Genomic DNA, 15,257 nt, shown 5'->3' with positions numbered 1-15,257 from the left:
TTGCCAGGACGGACACCGTGCCCCGTGCACCTGCCCGTGTGCCTCCTTGTTTTGGAAAGTGGCCGTGACCGTGAGTGACCGTGCGGGGCACTGGGGGCTCCTGCCTCCCTCCTGTCTTCCCTACACACTGTGGGGTGCAGGGGGCCTGGGGAATATTCACAGGGCAGGTGGCCCTAAAACCTCATTGCCTGAGTGAGCTCGTGACTCCCAGCTGAGTCCAGTGACTCAAATTGGGGTTTGGCACGCTGAATCCGCTCCAGTTTGCCAAAAGAGGGCCGGGCAGGCATGGGGATTTGGGGCACAACGGGACTTGGGGGCTCCATCCGTGCCCCACTCAGCCTTCGGTGGGGTTTTTGCCTCCCCAAACCCCTCCGGGAGCAGCTTGAGCGGCGGCACCTCCCCGTTAGCCCAATCTGATGCACTTCAAAGCCGCCTGCCCCGGGGCCATTAGTGTCAGGCAGGGGGACATGCGGCCGGGGGGGGCGGCGGGAGGCGCCTCCGGGAATGGGGCTTTCCAAAAAATGGGCTCGTTTGCGGGAATGCCGAGGCTGCTGATGCCCTGCACTTGAGGCATCAATGGGCAGATTAAGGGGCCGCTCAAGCGGCCTGGGAACCTTTTTGTCTGCGGCCAGGTCTGCTTCCACCGAGGGTGATTTGGGGATTCTCCTCCCTCGCAGTCCACAATTGCAGGGTCATTTGCATCTAAAATGGGAGCCGGGCCCTTTAGCAGCTCGTCTGCGCCTGATAGCCCGGCCCGGCAGCCTGCTCGGGGGAGCAGCGGGCACTAAACCCGCTAACGCAATCAGCGGGGCCGGGGAGGGGGCTGTGCACATCAAAGGTCCTGGGCTCCCTTATAGCAGCCTCCCGGCCCCAAACGTCCCCTCGGCCACCTTTCATCAGCGCCCAGGTGGAGGTGGCATCCCGGGGCTGGCAGCTCCTGGGGGTGCTCCCCTCTCCATCCATCACCTGCGTCCCGGGCATCTTGGGGCCGAAGGGTCCTCGCCCTATAGGTGCCCACAGCCTGTGGGGTCGCTGCGGGGATGGAGCACCTGTGTTTAACGTGCGGGGTTAATAGCTGCATCCGAAAATAGAACCGGCCTGGGCAGCGCTGGCCCACATTCCCCGTGCCGGGGAGTGGCACCGTGCTCAGCCCTGAGCGGGGTGTCCCTAGGGAAAGGACTGGTGCCCCAGTGCCACGTACCGACAGGGAGAGCCACCTAACGGGGTGCTGGGCTGGGCTGGACGGGATGGCCGGCATGCCAGGGTGGCCAGGCTGTGGCTGCTGCATCCCCAAGGCATGCTTGGGGACCAGCCGGCATCTCCTCCTCTGGGGAAAGTGCGTTCCTCCTTGCTCATCCTCTCTGCGCACCCCCAGGGCCTCTCTGAGCACCGAGCAGGGAGAGGAAGGACACTGCCCCATGGCCCGAGTTCACATCACACCACACCTGTGAGCAGGACAGAGCTGAGCCACGTCCACATCAGGGCTGGGTGCCCTCACACCGCGGGCTGGTGGCCCTACAGACCCTAGACCCTCGTTGGGTCACCATATAACCCTTGCCATAGGGTTTGGATGGAGACCAGCCCCCACCTTGTTGGCCTTCTGGTTCATCTCTCCCAGTGCCCACCTGTAGCCGTGTCCCAGCTGGGCTGTAGGGACAGCTGGGTGTCCCACCAGGGCACCTATGGGTGGCACAGGGGTGCTGGCTGCGCTGTCTCGGCGCCATCCGGGGCGCTGGCCCGCGGCGCCCGGCCGGCAGTCGCCTCTCCCGGCAAACACAGCTCCTCCCCGTCCCCATCCATCCCTCTGCGTGCCTGTTGTCATATGGCACCGGTGTGTACACAGCCTGTGGGAATGCACGGCGCTGCCGGAGCGCCCCGAGGGACCCAGCGCCCCCCAGCCTCCTGCGGGGAGCAGGGTGGGGGAAACCAAGTGCCCCGTGCTGCCTCATCTGGCCTCCTGGAGAGGGATCCGGGCTCTTGCCACAGCCAGGAGACCCCATAAACTGGGGAAAGAGCCTTTAGGGTCAGCGTTTTGTAGCTGCTGGGTGCTGCCCCATGTGAACAGCGGGCACAGCGGGGTGCTGGGTGGCCAGGACGGTCCCACCCTGGCAGGGAAAGCTGCCCGTGACTCACGGCCATCGCCAGCCCTGCCCGCTGGGCAGCTCCTCCCGCACCCCAATCCCAGCTCCTGACAGCCCCCACGTCCCCTCCATGGCCATGGGGTGGGTGATGGGGTCAGCTGGGGGACCTGGGGATGGGGGAACCCCGTGCCCTGCAGGAGAGGCTATGCCCATGGCTTGGTGGTGCCTCGGATAGGGGGCAAGAGAAAATGCCCCTCTTCACCCCTAAAGCCCTCCTGAAGGTCTCCCCATCCTCCTCGTGGCTCGTGGGGCTGCGTGCATCCTGCAGGAGGGATGTGGGCAGCAGGTGTATGTAGCTGGGGGGGGAAATCCCATGGGGATGCACCCAGGTGGCCGGCCACGTTTGTGGTGCCAGGCACGGTGATGGGACGTGTCCTTAAAGGAGTGCTCCCTTGGTCCCATCACAAGGATGCTCCTCCCCAGCCTGAGATGGAGCGGTGTGAATGTTTGCTCTGGGGGGGCTCCCACGTTGGGGGCATTTCCAGGGAATCCCTCATCCAGGGAGGGGACACCTTGGTAAACTTGGGCAGGGAGATGCGGGGCTGCAAACCCCACAGGGTGGCTGCAGAAATCCTAAAAGCAAATACAATGGAGCAGCGAGCAGGGGACTCCCCCAGCAGCAGGCTTGGGGCTGGCAGGGATTACATTTTGGGGGGGTTTCCCTGCAGCCCCGTTCCCTCCCGGGGCTGGGTACAGCGAGGGGCAGAACAGAGGGATCAAAGGGGAGGGCTGAGCGGAGCCACTCGTGAGCTGCGGGTCATTATCTGCCATTAACATCTGTAATCTCCCGGAGAGCAAACTGAGATTTACAGCCTGTTATTAGGCTGTTACTCAACCTGTTGTGCAACAGCTCAATTAAAAAAAAAAAAAAAAAAAGAGAGAAAAAAAAAAAAAAAGTGATTAATAGCCCGCTAATAAGGGGGAAATCTCTCTCCCTGTTTAATTCAAACAGACTCTGCCCGGGCTCTCCAGGAAGGCTTGGGCTCGCAGCCCAGCTTCACAGGTTGGATGCTGGGGTGCCCCTTGGTCCCCCCCCACACGATGCAGCCCTGGGTGGGGGCTATGGGACGCAGATCCCACTTGGCAATCCCAAACTCCTGGGTCCCTGAGGCTTTGGGGTGCCTGTGCTGCCTCCTGCCCGTGCTGGCTGCAGGTGCAAGGGGGTCCCGGCGGCCCCCGGTGTCCCCCCCATGGGAGATGGGGAAACTCTGAGTCAGCGCCCTCCTTATCCCGGCACCTCGCCTCTGGTCTCGGTGACTCGCACCTGACTCACTCTGACCCCGCAGCTTCCTGCACTCCCGGCTTTCACTGCTCGGGGCGTGCAGGGTGCGGGGTGCCTGCTCCCCTGCCGTGGTTTCGCCTCGCAGTCCTCACCCCCGTTTGCAGGCGTCTGAACCAGAAGGCGAGCGGGGGCTCTGCCGCAAGCCGGCCCTGCCTGTGGGTGCTGCCCCAGCACCACGGCACTGCGGGTGCTCTGCAGCTCCCTGCTGCCAGCTGGGGGGTTCCCCATGGCCCAAACCCCTCTGTCCCCCCATTTTTCACCTCTCCGAGTCCCCTCTTGGTAGGACGGGGGCGAACAGGCAAGCATCGTGTGATTACTTCCCCCACACCACCCCATCCGAGCCCCCATGGGGAACAGAGGATGCCAACAGACCCCTTTCTGTTTCGCAGCCTGGATCTGGCCTCTGCTGGTCACCCTGTTGCTGGCTTTCAGCAGCCTGGCTTTGCCCCAGTGACTGAACGCCGTGGATAATTGGATTGCAGCTGCCCTGCTACCGCCTCTGCAGCCTCCCCAGGTCCTGCCCCACGCTCCTGGGACACTCCAGGAAAGACGCAGGCTGGGACCCACCTCTCTGCAGCCTTTTGCTCTCCACGAAGCATTAAATCCCTCGGCTGTTCCCTCCAGGGTGCGTGCGGACCCTGCCCAGAGGGACTCTTGAGATCTGCCCAGGTGCGCTCACTGCACAAGGAGAGGGGAGCTGCTCCTGGGGGGCTTCTCCATCCCTAGCTGAAGGCAACATTGCCTGTGGATGTCGGTGCTTCAGGTCCTCCCAGAAAATAGCTGGGCCATCCTGTGCCTGTCCTAGGGCAGCTGGAGGCAGGGAAGCAGCTTGTGTCACCTCCAGGTGACACCTTGGGGTTGGGTGGTCCCTGGGCAGCTTCCTCCAGCAGCACGAGGGAGTAAAGGCACACTGGGATGGCTGAGGCTGATGGGGACATGCAGAGCTCTGGGGTACTTTGGCACATCCTAGACTTGGGGGTCTCCCCTCTAAAAAGAGGCTTTATTTCACCCCAGGGGTCCCCCGATGGAGCTGCCACCAGCACCCCACGCGCACCCAGGGGCAGAACCTGCGGCCCCCTGGTCCCCAAGAGCCAAACCATGCGGGCAGCCCTTCTGCCGCTTGCTTGCTCAACGCTGCGGAGGAGGGCGAGCTCAACCCGTCCCGGCGACCCACGCACTTAATTAGGGCCTTGTGGCGCCTCGTCAGCAGGGCACACTCGCTGCCCCGCCGAGCGTCGCTGCGCGGCCGGGCGCACGCGGCGCTGGAGCCGCACGGCGCTGGCAGGCCTGGCCCTGCCCGCCGCTCACGTGGCCCCGGCAGCCCGGCTGCATTTTCCACATTCTTCCCGCTCCTGAGTCACCGGGACGTCCCCTGCCAAAGCCTTCACCCCAGCCCGGGCCGTGCCAGAGGCCCCGCATGGCTCCGTGCAGGGTGGCATCCCCCAGTGCCGGGGAAATTTGGGGTTGGGGTGGAATTCCTGCTGCCCCATGGGGCAGAGCTGGGCCCGCAGCCATGCAGTGAGCACCCCCGGCACAGCCACACCTAGCACCCAAGACCCCGCAGGGAGCTCATTTGGCCCCGAGCAGCCTGGGGATGGGGTTTGCATCCTCCGCCACCGGCGCTGCGTGCAGCCTCCCTCACCTCCTGCCGCTTCCTGCCTTGGCTCCCGGCGCCCGACTCTTTCGAAGAGCGCAGCAGTGCTGCCAGCAACCTCACCCTGCTGGGAGCCCGCCCGGCCCCTGCTCGGGGCCACCTGCGCTGCCCCACGTCCCCACCGGGCACGCCAGGAGCCTCAGCCCCCCGGCACCGGGTGTTGGCAAAAGCGGCCCTGACCATGCGTGGCCCCAAAGAGGGGGCGCAGACAGAGGGGGCAGTTGGCACCTGCTGGGGGTCACAGGGAGCTGGGGGTGCTCCCAGCCTCCTGTGCACGCGTGTGGGGCGTGCAGGAGTGCACTTGGAAGGACCACAGGGGGTGCACACAGTGCGAGGTGCCCGTGCTGCCTGAGCATGCCCACCCGCACCGGGTGCGCGCAGGGACAAGTGTCACGGCACGGCGTGTGCGGCAGTGGGGTGCCACCAGCTCAGCACCCCGCAGCAGCTGGCGGGCTCTCGTGCGAGCAGGTGGCTTGGGTGCAGCCCCGAGTCGTTCCTGGTGCCTCTCCCAGCAGCGGTGGCCCCAAGCCGTGACACAGGGGCCGGGTTGCCTTTTTTTTCCGGCTGTTTCCCAGCCTGTCAGGCCAGTCATGTTGGGTCTTGCTGCTATTTCCCGGATGGCTGCTTGGCACCTGCCTCTTCCCCATCCGGATGGGCAAGTTCCTGGAGCACCGTGTTGGGGTGATGCATCACCTCGGCCCCTGCCCTGCTCCCCAACCCCATGCCCCATCTCCAGCATCCCGCCCCGGTACGGGGCTGCGCCCCCCGGCACGGCACGGTGCCACGGCTGGGGGGATGCTGGGGCAGGCAGCGGTGAGATGGGGCTGCAAGCGCAGGCCCCGGGCAAGCTCTGAGTCACGGCAGGGCCAGGAGGTGTGGGGAGAAACCCGCTGCTGCTCCGTGGGGTGGTTGGGGCAGCCAGACTGGCTCGGCGAGTCAGGCCCGGGCGGGCAGCACGGGCGCCGTTTGCTCAGCGCCGCAGCTGGAGGACGTGCCAGCAGCATCGGTGCTGCTCTGGGATGGGCATCGCCCGCTGCTGGAGGCCAGGAGTGGAGCCCACTGGGTGGGCAGGGGCTGCCCGGGGCTGGGAGCTGGGCTGGGATGGCTGCGGGTGAAGCGGGCTGCAAAAGGATGCTCAGCCTCGCGGGGATGCTGGGCTTTTGGCCAAATTCGTGCTGCTCATGGATAAACCTGTCCCTGACCCTCAGCATCACACAGGGGCTGTGTTTTCGAGCACAGGTGCTGCACAGGAGCCTGTTTGCAGTGCTGAGCCCTGTCCCTGTGTGTGCCCGGGGCAGCTCAGGCCGTGCCACCACTCCTGCCCCGGCAGCGGGACAGCTCACACCCCACTCGCCCGCTGCTCCTCCTCCAGGTGGGGAAACCGAGGCAGAGCACGCGGCGGAAGAAACCTGCTGGGTGAAGGCCAGCAGAAGCCGCAGGCGCCGAGCCAGCAGCCCTGCCCAGCCCGTGTGGGCTCAGAGCATCCTGTGTGGAGAGCAGGAGGCTGGCTGAGCGCGGCGATGCCGGACCCCTCGCAGTGTCCCCGGAAGCCAGGCCAGCTGCCCTGGGGACGTCCCCTCCCAGGTTTTGCCTCCCTGCCCTCCTCCTGGCCACCGCTGCCCCAGGGGGTCCTTGAGGAGGGATCCTGGCCGGGAGGGATAGAGCCCCTCCGTGCCTGGAGGCTGCGCCCAGGTGAGCCGGGCTGTCTGGCCCTAATGACACCCCTCCCATCCCCTCTGTGCCATGGGGTTAATGAGCCCCTGGCTCCTGCTGGGAAGGCCCTGGGAACTGCATCCCCCTGCAGCCGTAACCCTTCCCTGCCCGGGCTCCCCCAGCCTGCCCAGCACCCCCTCCTTGCTGGTACCAAGGGGGTGGGGATGCACCCCCCATAGGAACCAAGATTTTGGGGCTGATGCTGAGCCCATGTGCCTTGGGGGAGCCAGGATGGGGTGGATCCCAGACCAGCAGCCTCTGCCCAGGGACATCCCTCACCCCCATGGCTCTGCTCCCTGCATCACCCGGTCCCAGAGCATGGCACAAGGGTCCCAACAAGCCCACGTTGCCCCTGGAGTCCCCCCTTTTGTCCCTGCTGCCCCCCACGTTACCCCCCCAGGGTCCTCACCCCAGTGAGCTGTGCTTGCTCTAATCGGATCCCCCGCTGTTCCCCTTTATGGGGGCTGAATGAGCGGGGCTGGCTGAGCAGGGGCTGTGCAATTAGGGCAGGGGGCGGCTCTGGGCACGGGTAATGACAGGCACTTATCCCCTGGGCTCCTGCCCCCGACAGAGGCAGGTGGATGAGCTTGCCTGGGGCTACCAGCGGGAGCCAAAGGGCTGAGTTCAGCTCCACGCCGTTCCCACCCCCCCATGGTGCTGTGCTAAGGGGATGCCTCGGCCCAGCCCCACCAGCGGGGATGTCCCCAGCACTGTCCCAAGCCATCCAGCCACCAGGTCCCGCCGTGGGACACCGTGTTCCCGCAGGAGCCCAGTGCCCAGCACAGGACAGGCGCCAGGGCAGCGGGCTCCATCCTGCAGCAGCCCCTGGCAGAGCGGCACGGGGCACGGGGACACGGGGGCTGGATGCCCCCCACGCTGCTCACCCAGCTGCAAGCAGTGGCCTCCACCTCATCCAGGTCCCCCCATCCCTGTCCCCCCATCCTCCGCCTGGGGAACCGATGGGGTTTGTGGGGCCAACGGGGCCAGGACACTGCGCGTGGTCCTGTCCCCATCGCGGCCATCCGCTCCTGCCGGTCCCCATGTCACCCTGCCGTCCTGCCCCGCACAAACATTCCCTCACTCCCGTCCACAGTAAATATTGTTGCAGGGCAAACAGTGAATCAGCCCCCTTTGTTCGAGTGCTGCTGGCAGCCCCGTCTTGTTCAACTGCTGTTTAATGACCCTCCAGTTGTGTACCCTGCAGCTACTCATTAACCCCGGGCTGCAGATGGCGAGGAGGACAGCACCGAGCCAGCCAGGAACGACTTGCCGGTGTTGGGGACCGGCTCTAGGCAAATTCTGGTGACCTTTTACCAGGTGCTGACGTGCTGGAGGTTTTCCTTCACACCTCTGCAAGGTGCGGCCGACCTGCTGCCTGCCCCCCCGCGGCACGGCACGGCGGGGTGCTGCTGGAGGCATCCCCATCAGAGCATCCCCCGCAGCTCAGCCCGGGCTCACGGGCTCAGACAGGAGCTGCGGGCTCTCGCAGAAGGATGTGGGGGCTCCACGTGTGGCACGAGGGTTGGAGAGGTGCCAGGCTGAGAACTGAGCAACGGGAGACCCCAAAATGTGCAGGGCATGGGCAGCCCAGCACAGCAGGGGAGTGGGGTGGGGGCACGGAGCTGCTGCTGGCCCCGTTACCTGCCGTGGGCTGCCTCGAGGCTGCGCATCCTCCTGCAGCACCGGGCTGGTTCTCACCTCCTGTTCATGTGGCCCTGGCTCCACCCCAGGGGCGCAGGTTCCACCCCACATTGTGCTTTGGCTCCTCCCCCTATTGTGGTCCTGGCCCTGCCCCGCATTTTGGCCCTGCCCCACACTGACCCCACTGTCCCCGAGGGGCAGCCCCACTGCTGGGCCAGCGGTGCCTCCGGGTCCCCAGGGTGGTGGCACAAATCCCCAAGGGTGGCAATGCCATGGGGTCCTTGGGGCTGGGCTCTGCCCCAGAGCAGCCACAGCAGGTGCCAGGGTGCCAGCCCCACGTGCCCCTGTCCCCAGGGAAACCCAGGCAAGCAGCACACCTCCCCGCTCCCCATCACCAGAGTCAACAGCTCGTGGTCTTCCCCTTGAGAACCCAGTGGGATCTGGGCAGGGCCGTGTTGTGGGGCAGGGCTGTGTTGTGGGGCAGGACCCTGTCCCATGTCCCCATCAGGCCCTGCAGGACGTGGCCATGCTGCCAGCAGAGGGGACAGCCCAGGGAGGACGGCGGTGACGGCACGGGGTGCCCGGCACGCTGGAGCAAGGCCGCCAGGAAGACCCTGATAAACATCTAGCCTCTGTGTTTATTTACAGACAGGGATATTTATACCGCAAAGTCCTTTAAATTTAGCAGGGGACACACCCAGCACCATCCAGAGCTGGTGGCCAGGGCTCCCGCACGTCTCCATGGGCACGGGGCACTCACTGGGACCGCTGCGCACAGCGGGGTGCGAGGCTCAGCGGGATGGTGGCACTCGGGGAGGGCAGGATGAGGCCAGCACACGGCGGGACAGAGCTCCCTGGGGCAGTGGGGACACCGGTGCCACGAGGGCTGGGATAGGGGACACCGGGGCTGCGTCTCCACTGACCCCAACCCACCCATGGCCAAGCTTTGCGCCCCCCTCCAGCTGCTCGTCCTGGGGCAATGCAGCGTGGGGCGAGGCCGTGCCGTGCCTTGCCGTGCCGAGCCGTGCCGAGCCGTGCCGAGCCGTGCCTTGCCGTGCCGAGCCGTGCCTTGCCGTGCCGGAGCATCCCCGCCCCGCTGCCGTCCCGCCCGGTGTCTGCCTCCCTCTGCTGGACGCGGCGCTGGGTGCGCCCCTGGCTGGCTGGAGGTGGCCCCGCGGGGACAGCCCCCTGCTGGGCTTAGCGAGCGGCTTTCTGGTCCCCCAAGGGACCCAGAAGGTTTGGACAGGCGAGGTCTGGTTCCCACGAGGCAAAGGCAGCGGGCTTTAGGATCCCCATCCTTTCAGTCTGGGTTAACCGGAGCCCATCCCACCTGTCCCTGTTTCTCCAGGACAGATGTGACACTCAGCAGCCCCTGACATCTGAGGCACCCCCACGTCCTCCCATAAAGATCCTGCCCCTCATCCCACCCTGCCACCAAGCCTTCCACCTGCTGCTGGCCCTAAAATCCCTGCCTCCCAACCCAAAACCTCCTAACTGATGCTGTCACTCCGGGACCCCACCCCATGCACCTGGGTGCTCCCATGGCCCGGGCCACCCCTTCCAGCCCCGCTGTCCCCTCTGTCCCCTGCTTCCTTACTGCTGCCAAGTCACATTCGGAGCCGTGAGGCCAACCAGCAGGTCAGGACAGGGTGCATGTCCTGGGGACTGGGAGCTGTGTGCAGCACAGCCTGGCCGTGTCCCAGAGGATGCCTGTCCCTGGGCACGATGCAGAGGTGCCCCAGAGCTCATTTGCATGTGGGCAGGGATATTTGGATTTTATCTGCTGTGACTGGCGCTGGAGGGAGAAGAAAAGCCAGCTCTCCCCAGGGACACGGGTCACGCTGGGATGAGCAGTGCCCAGCCCCTGGGGGGACACCACCAGCACCCAGCTGAGCCACGCACAGCACCATGCTGCTCATGGGGCACCCCAGGAGGAGACAACCTTGGCCCCAGCAGTGGCAGCAGCAAGAGCCGGATCCCTCACAAAAAAAAGCCCTGGAAGCACAGCTGGTGGTTGGGATCCGGAGACTAAACCCTGCACACCGCTGTGCCGAACCCCCCGGGACGCAGCGAGGGCACAGGGGACCGGGAAGGAGCCGGGCAGCTCCGGCCCCCCCAGCAGCTCTGGCGGAGGGTGCAGTGAGCAGTAACTGTCCGCAGAGGGAGCCCGGCTCCTTCGCAGCCTCCCGGCACCCTGGGGCCAGCAGGGCACCCAGCCCAGCATCCTCCTGCCCAGCTCCCCTGGCCCCGCCGTGTGCCCCCCTTGGGAAGCCCAAGGCGCACGGCACTGGGCAGGCCTCAGCACACGGAGCAAAGCCTGGCGGTGGGGAGGGTTAGCCCGGCTTGGTCATCTGATCCGTTACAACAGCTTCTTAGAAGTAAAATAAAATAAAATAAAATAAAAATAAAAGCCAGTTCATTATTTCTACTGCTAAAGGGACAGGAGGCTCACGTGAGAGCTGCTTTGGGACAGAGGTACAGATCCGTACGGGGCGGGCACCGAGTGGGAGCTCCCCGCAGACACCAGGGCTTGTCCCACGGCCAAGGGAAAACCACAGCACGGGGCTGAGCTTGCACAGGGCCAACTGTTGCACAGCTCTCTGGCTGCACAGCACAGGAGGGTGTCGTGGCCAGCATCACACCAGCACCCTTGCTGGAGCAGTCTGTTAGAGCCACCAAGGGCTGCTGTCACCGCTTGGTGCCACGCTCCAGCCCAGGGCACAGTCAGCTGAATTCCCCACAGGGAATTTCAGCAGGGCTCAGAGGCATGATGTGGCGGAGGGGCTGTGTGGCTGTTTGCCCCGTGTGCGTGTCCCATGGGGAACCGAAAGCCCTGTGTCACGCAGGGCAGGACAGAGCACGCGGCACCAGCAGGGTGGGCAGCACCGCGTTCCTCCTCACTGCCTCGAGGTGCAGAGGAGACGGGGCTGGGGACTGTCCCCAGGGACCTGCACAGGGTGCACAGACCCCCAGAAAAGCTGCCCCTTTGCCAGGCTGGACAAGGGGAGGTGGCAGAGAGGCGTGAGCATGGTCCCCATGTGCTGCTGGCTGGTGGCACGGTGAGGATGGGGACGGGGACAGCTCTCCCATCTGGGGGCACAGGGGGACACGGTCCTGGGGGGTGGTGCTGATCCCAGCCCGGGGTGCCCCACAGCCAGCAGCCCACGGGCAGAGGGCTGAGCGCTGCAGCAGGGTGGCAGCTGCCTCCAGCTGCTCCGGGTCGCAGGACGCTGTCATGGGAGAGCTGCCTGCGGCCAGGCAGAGGGGGGGAGTGGGGACAGCTATTTTGGGCAGCCCCAGGCGCCCCAGCTGTCGTGCTCGCTGCAGCACAGAGCCCAGGCTGCAGCAGGGACCCGGGTGCTGCCCTGGGTAGCGTTAGGGGAGGCGCACGCTTCCCATGGGGTCCCCCGCACCCTGCTGCGCCCTGCGCCCAGCAAACATCTCCAGGCGATGTGGCAATGCTCAGCCCATCCGAGCGGCTCTGTTCCTCCCAGCCGGGTGCAAGCAGAGCACGAGGAGGAACAACAGCCTAGGGACCTGCAGCCAAAGCATTAGCTCCCAGCAATGCAGCCCGTGTGTGTGCCTGGGGCTGTCCCTGCTGGGTGCACGTGTCCGCGGTGTGAAACACAAGCCGGGCGCTGCGTGCTGCCAAGGCGGCCGGCGGGGAGGGCAGCGTGGGGCAGCACAAGGGGACGGCGCCTTCCCTCGCAGCCACCAGCCCAAGGATGCCGTGGGGATTTTCCCACCCATCTCCCTGCCTGCGGGGCCGGGCTGGGCGCTCCACCAAGGGTATTTTTCCAGGTCAGCAGCAGGTAGCCGAGTGGAAAGTCCCCGGGAGCTGTGGCTGAGTTGCTGGCGACGTCGGCTCCCCGCAGCCGGGAGCAGCGGTGCCCGCTGCGCTCCTCCCAGCCCCGGCAGCACTCGCCTGCCCTGGCGCTCCTCCAGACCTCAGAACTTGGCCAAATCCTGCAGCCTGAGGGGGTGAGTTGCTGGCAAAGCCTGGGGAAGGGCTGGGGGAGCTGAGCCCGGAGCTGGGCACGGGGCAGCTCTCGGCACAGCGGGGACACAAGGCTGGGTGTGAGGGAGGACCACGGCAGGAGGGTGGCACTGTCCCCACGGCACTGCCAACACGCCAGGTCCTCGCCGTGAGCGTTCCCACCAGGTGGCTTCAAGCTGTTGGCAGACCAGGAACAATTCTGGGTGCTTTCCATCAGCTCTGATACCATCGCCGGAGCCGTGGGGCAGATGCCGTGCCGTCATGGGCCAGTTCCTCTTCCCCACATGCTGTGCAGGATGGGGAGAGCACAAGGGAGAAAACAAAAACAAAAACAAAAACAAAAACAAAAACAAAAACAAAAACAAAAACAAAAACAAAAACAAAAACAAAAACAAAAGATGAGCCAGCAGAAAGGGCAAGGCGTGAGGTGGAGGGTCTTCCCTGGAGCTTCCCCTGCCCCTCTGGCAGGGTCCTTCCTGATAACGCATCCCCTGCCAGCCCAGTCCCCCTCCAGGATCCAGCAGGGAGCTGGGGGACCGGGATGAGAGTGTGGTCCCCCAGTCCCTGCTGGTCCCCAGCTCCGAGCACTGGGGGATTGCCATGGTGCTGTGGAAACCTCCAGCTCTCGCTGCTGTTTGGGCCATCCCATCCCTGCCTCAGGTGCTGGGAGCTGGCATTTCCTCCCCACCCTTCACCCCTCTGGCTCCCTGCCCGCGTTTGCCCGCAGTTTCCCAGGAAACAGCACCCATGGAGATGGGCGAGGAGAAGAAAAGAGAAGAGAGGGGAGGGGAGGAGAGGACAGGACAGGGCAGGACAGGACAGGGCAGGACAGGACAGGACAGGAGCCCGCTGCAGGGATCCCACGGGCTGCCCATGGTGGGTCACTGCCAGCCCCACAGATCTGAATGGCACCAGAGAGGGGGTTTGTGGTGTCACCCTCACCACCCCACTGCACTTTGGGGATGCTGTGATGCCAGCCAGCTCAGAGGATGGATGGCAAGGTGGGAGAGAGATGGGTGCCCCCAGGGAGGGAGGAATTGGGGGGTGATTTCTTCCAGGTGCAGAGAGATGGGTGAAGGGGGCATGGGAACAGCCTGGTGCTCGCACACATCCCACATCCCTCTGGCACCGCAGCCTTGCACTCCAGAGACTGCCCCTGGCTGAGGGCTGCAGGGCCCCTCGTCGTCTTTGTAGAGGTCAAAATGTCCAAGAGAGCACAGAGGAGGTGCTCAGAAATGGACCGAGACCCCAAGGAGCCCTGTGGGTTGGAGCAGAGACCCCCGATCCCCATGGGGCTCGCACAGCCCACCCCGCCTGGCGTGCCCCAAACCCCATCCTTGCCTTTGGTCTGTGCAAGGATTCAGAGGCTGGCTGCAGGAGCTCTGGAGCCAGCCCTGCCTGCACAAAGCCGTGCTGGGGTTTGAAAGCATGAGCTTCATCCCTGGGAATCCAGCCCTGCGGCAGGTCTGCAGCTCCACGGCAGGCAGCTCCCCGCCCGCTGCCAGACCCTGCGGCAGGGGCGCGGGCTGCAGGAGTTTGCTGCGTTGGGGATGCGGGCTGCCAGATGTGGGATGCTGGATTTGGGCTGCAGGGCAGGGCGTGAAGCCCTGCAGGGCCGGGAGCGAGGTGCTAGCGGGCTCCCCGGGCTCTGGGGCAGAGCAAATATCAGCAGGCGCCGCAGGAGTGTGGGAGGACCTGAGCACCCGCGGGTTTCGCTGCCACCTTCCCCTTCCTGCTAGGGGTGTCGTGGCTCTGCCTCCGCTGCGCTTGCAAAACAAAAGCAGTGACAAAGTGATGGTGCTGCCACCATCTCCCCATCCTCGTAGCCCAACATGGGCCTGAGGTAGCCACCACACACCCCGAGACTCCCACCCCATCGCTGCTCCCCCCCGCCGCCATCCCATGCAGAGGATTTCCTTCAGCAGGATGTGACCCATGGGGACAGAGCGGGTCGGCACGGAGCCTGGGGTGGGGACAGACACACGGGGTGCTGGGCACGGCCGTGCTGTCGGTGTGCTCGGGGAGACGGTTTTGGGGTGAAGGGGGAAGCACGCTCCCTGTGGTTGCCTTGGGGCCCGGCGAAATGGGCCTGATGCAGGCAGCAGGGCAGGGTGCTGGGGGTGCAGGCACCCGTCCCGGCACGCAGGGAGCCTGGCGGGGAGAGGAGGGAAGGGGGGGCCTCGGCAAGGGGCCAGACGAGGGGCGGCCCCAGGCGCACCCGTCATGCCTTACTGGAAACATCTGGCGGGGCTGCGGGGGCGAGCGCTGGCTGCTCACGCATGTGCACACACGCACACGGGTGCAGGACCCACGGGCAGAGGTTGGTCTGTGGGCATGGGTGTGCGCTCACGTGCCTCTGCAGACGCGTGCCCGTACATGTGTGCTCATACATGTGGGCTCGGGGGGTTGCATACGTGTGTGGGAGCACACGCGTGGCTGGGGCACGGACATGGCGCTGACGTGTGCACATGGGAACACACACATGTAAATAGACATGTGCAGATGTGCACACACGTGTGCATACACAGTCAGGTGCTGCAGCACACACATGCATGGGCACACATGCAGCAGCCACACGTATGTGCACACGCACACTCCTGCACCACGGTCACACTCATTGCACACATCCTGGCCGGATCCTGCGGCCATCCCCTCGTGGTGCTGTGCCCTGGCGGCACGTGAGCTGTGCGTGCGCTGTGTGTGGCACTCCCCATGCGTGTGCAAATCCCTGTGTGTGCCCTGCGTGAGGCTGGCTGTGACCGCACAGCCCACACGTGCCCACGCGTGCCCAGGGCCTGCGTGAGCCTGCACAGGGCGTGGGTGCCCACG

The 15,257-nt window shown here is 65.4% G+C and overlaps 1 protein-coding gene across 1 annotated transcript in view; it reads left to right on the top strand.

Annotated features, from left to right (window-relative positions):
- DPH2 (diphthamide biosynthesis 2) overlaps positions 1-15,257 on the top strand; it is a 145,118-nt gene that overhangs the window by 98,109 nt on the left and 31,752 nt on the right. The gene's annotated exons all lie outside the window — the stretch shown is intronic.

This window comes from Aythya ferina, assembly GCF_964211825.1.
Source record: "Aythya ferina genome assembly, chromosome: 8".
Classification (NCBI taxonomy): Eukaryota; Metazoa; Chordata; class Aves; order Anseriformes; family Anatidae; genus Aythya; species Aythya ferina.
Note: the sequence above shows the minus strand (reverse complement) of the source record. Positions and strands in the feature narration are given on the sequence as shown.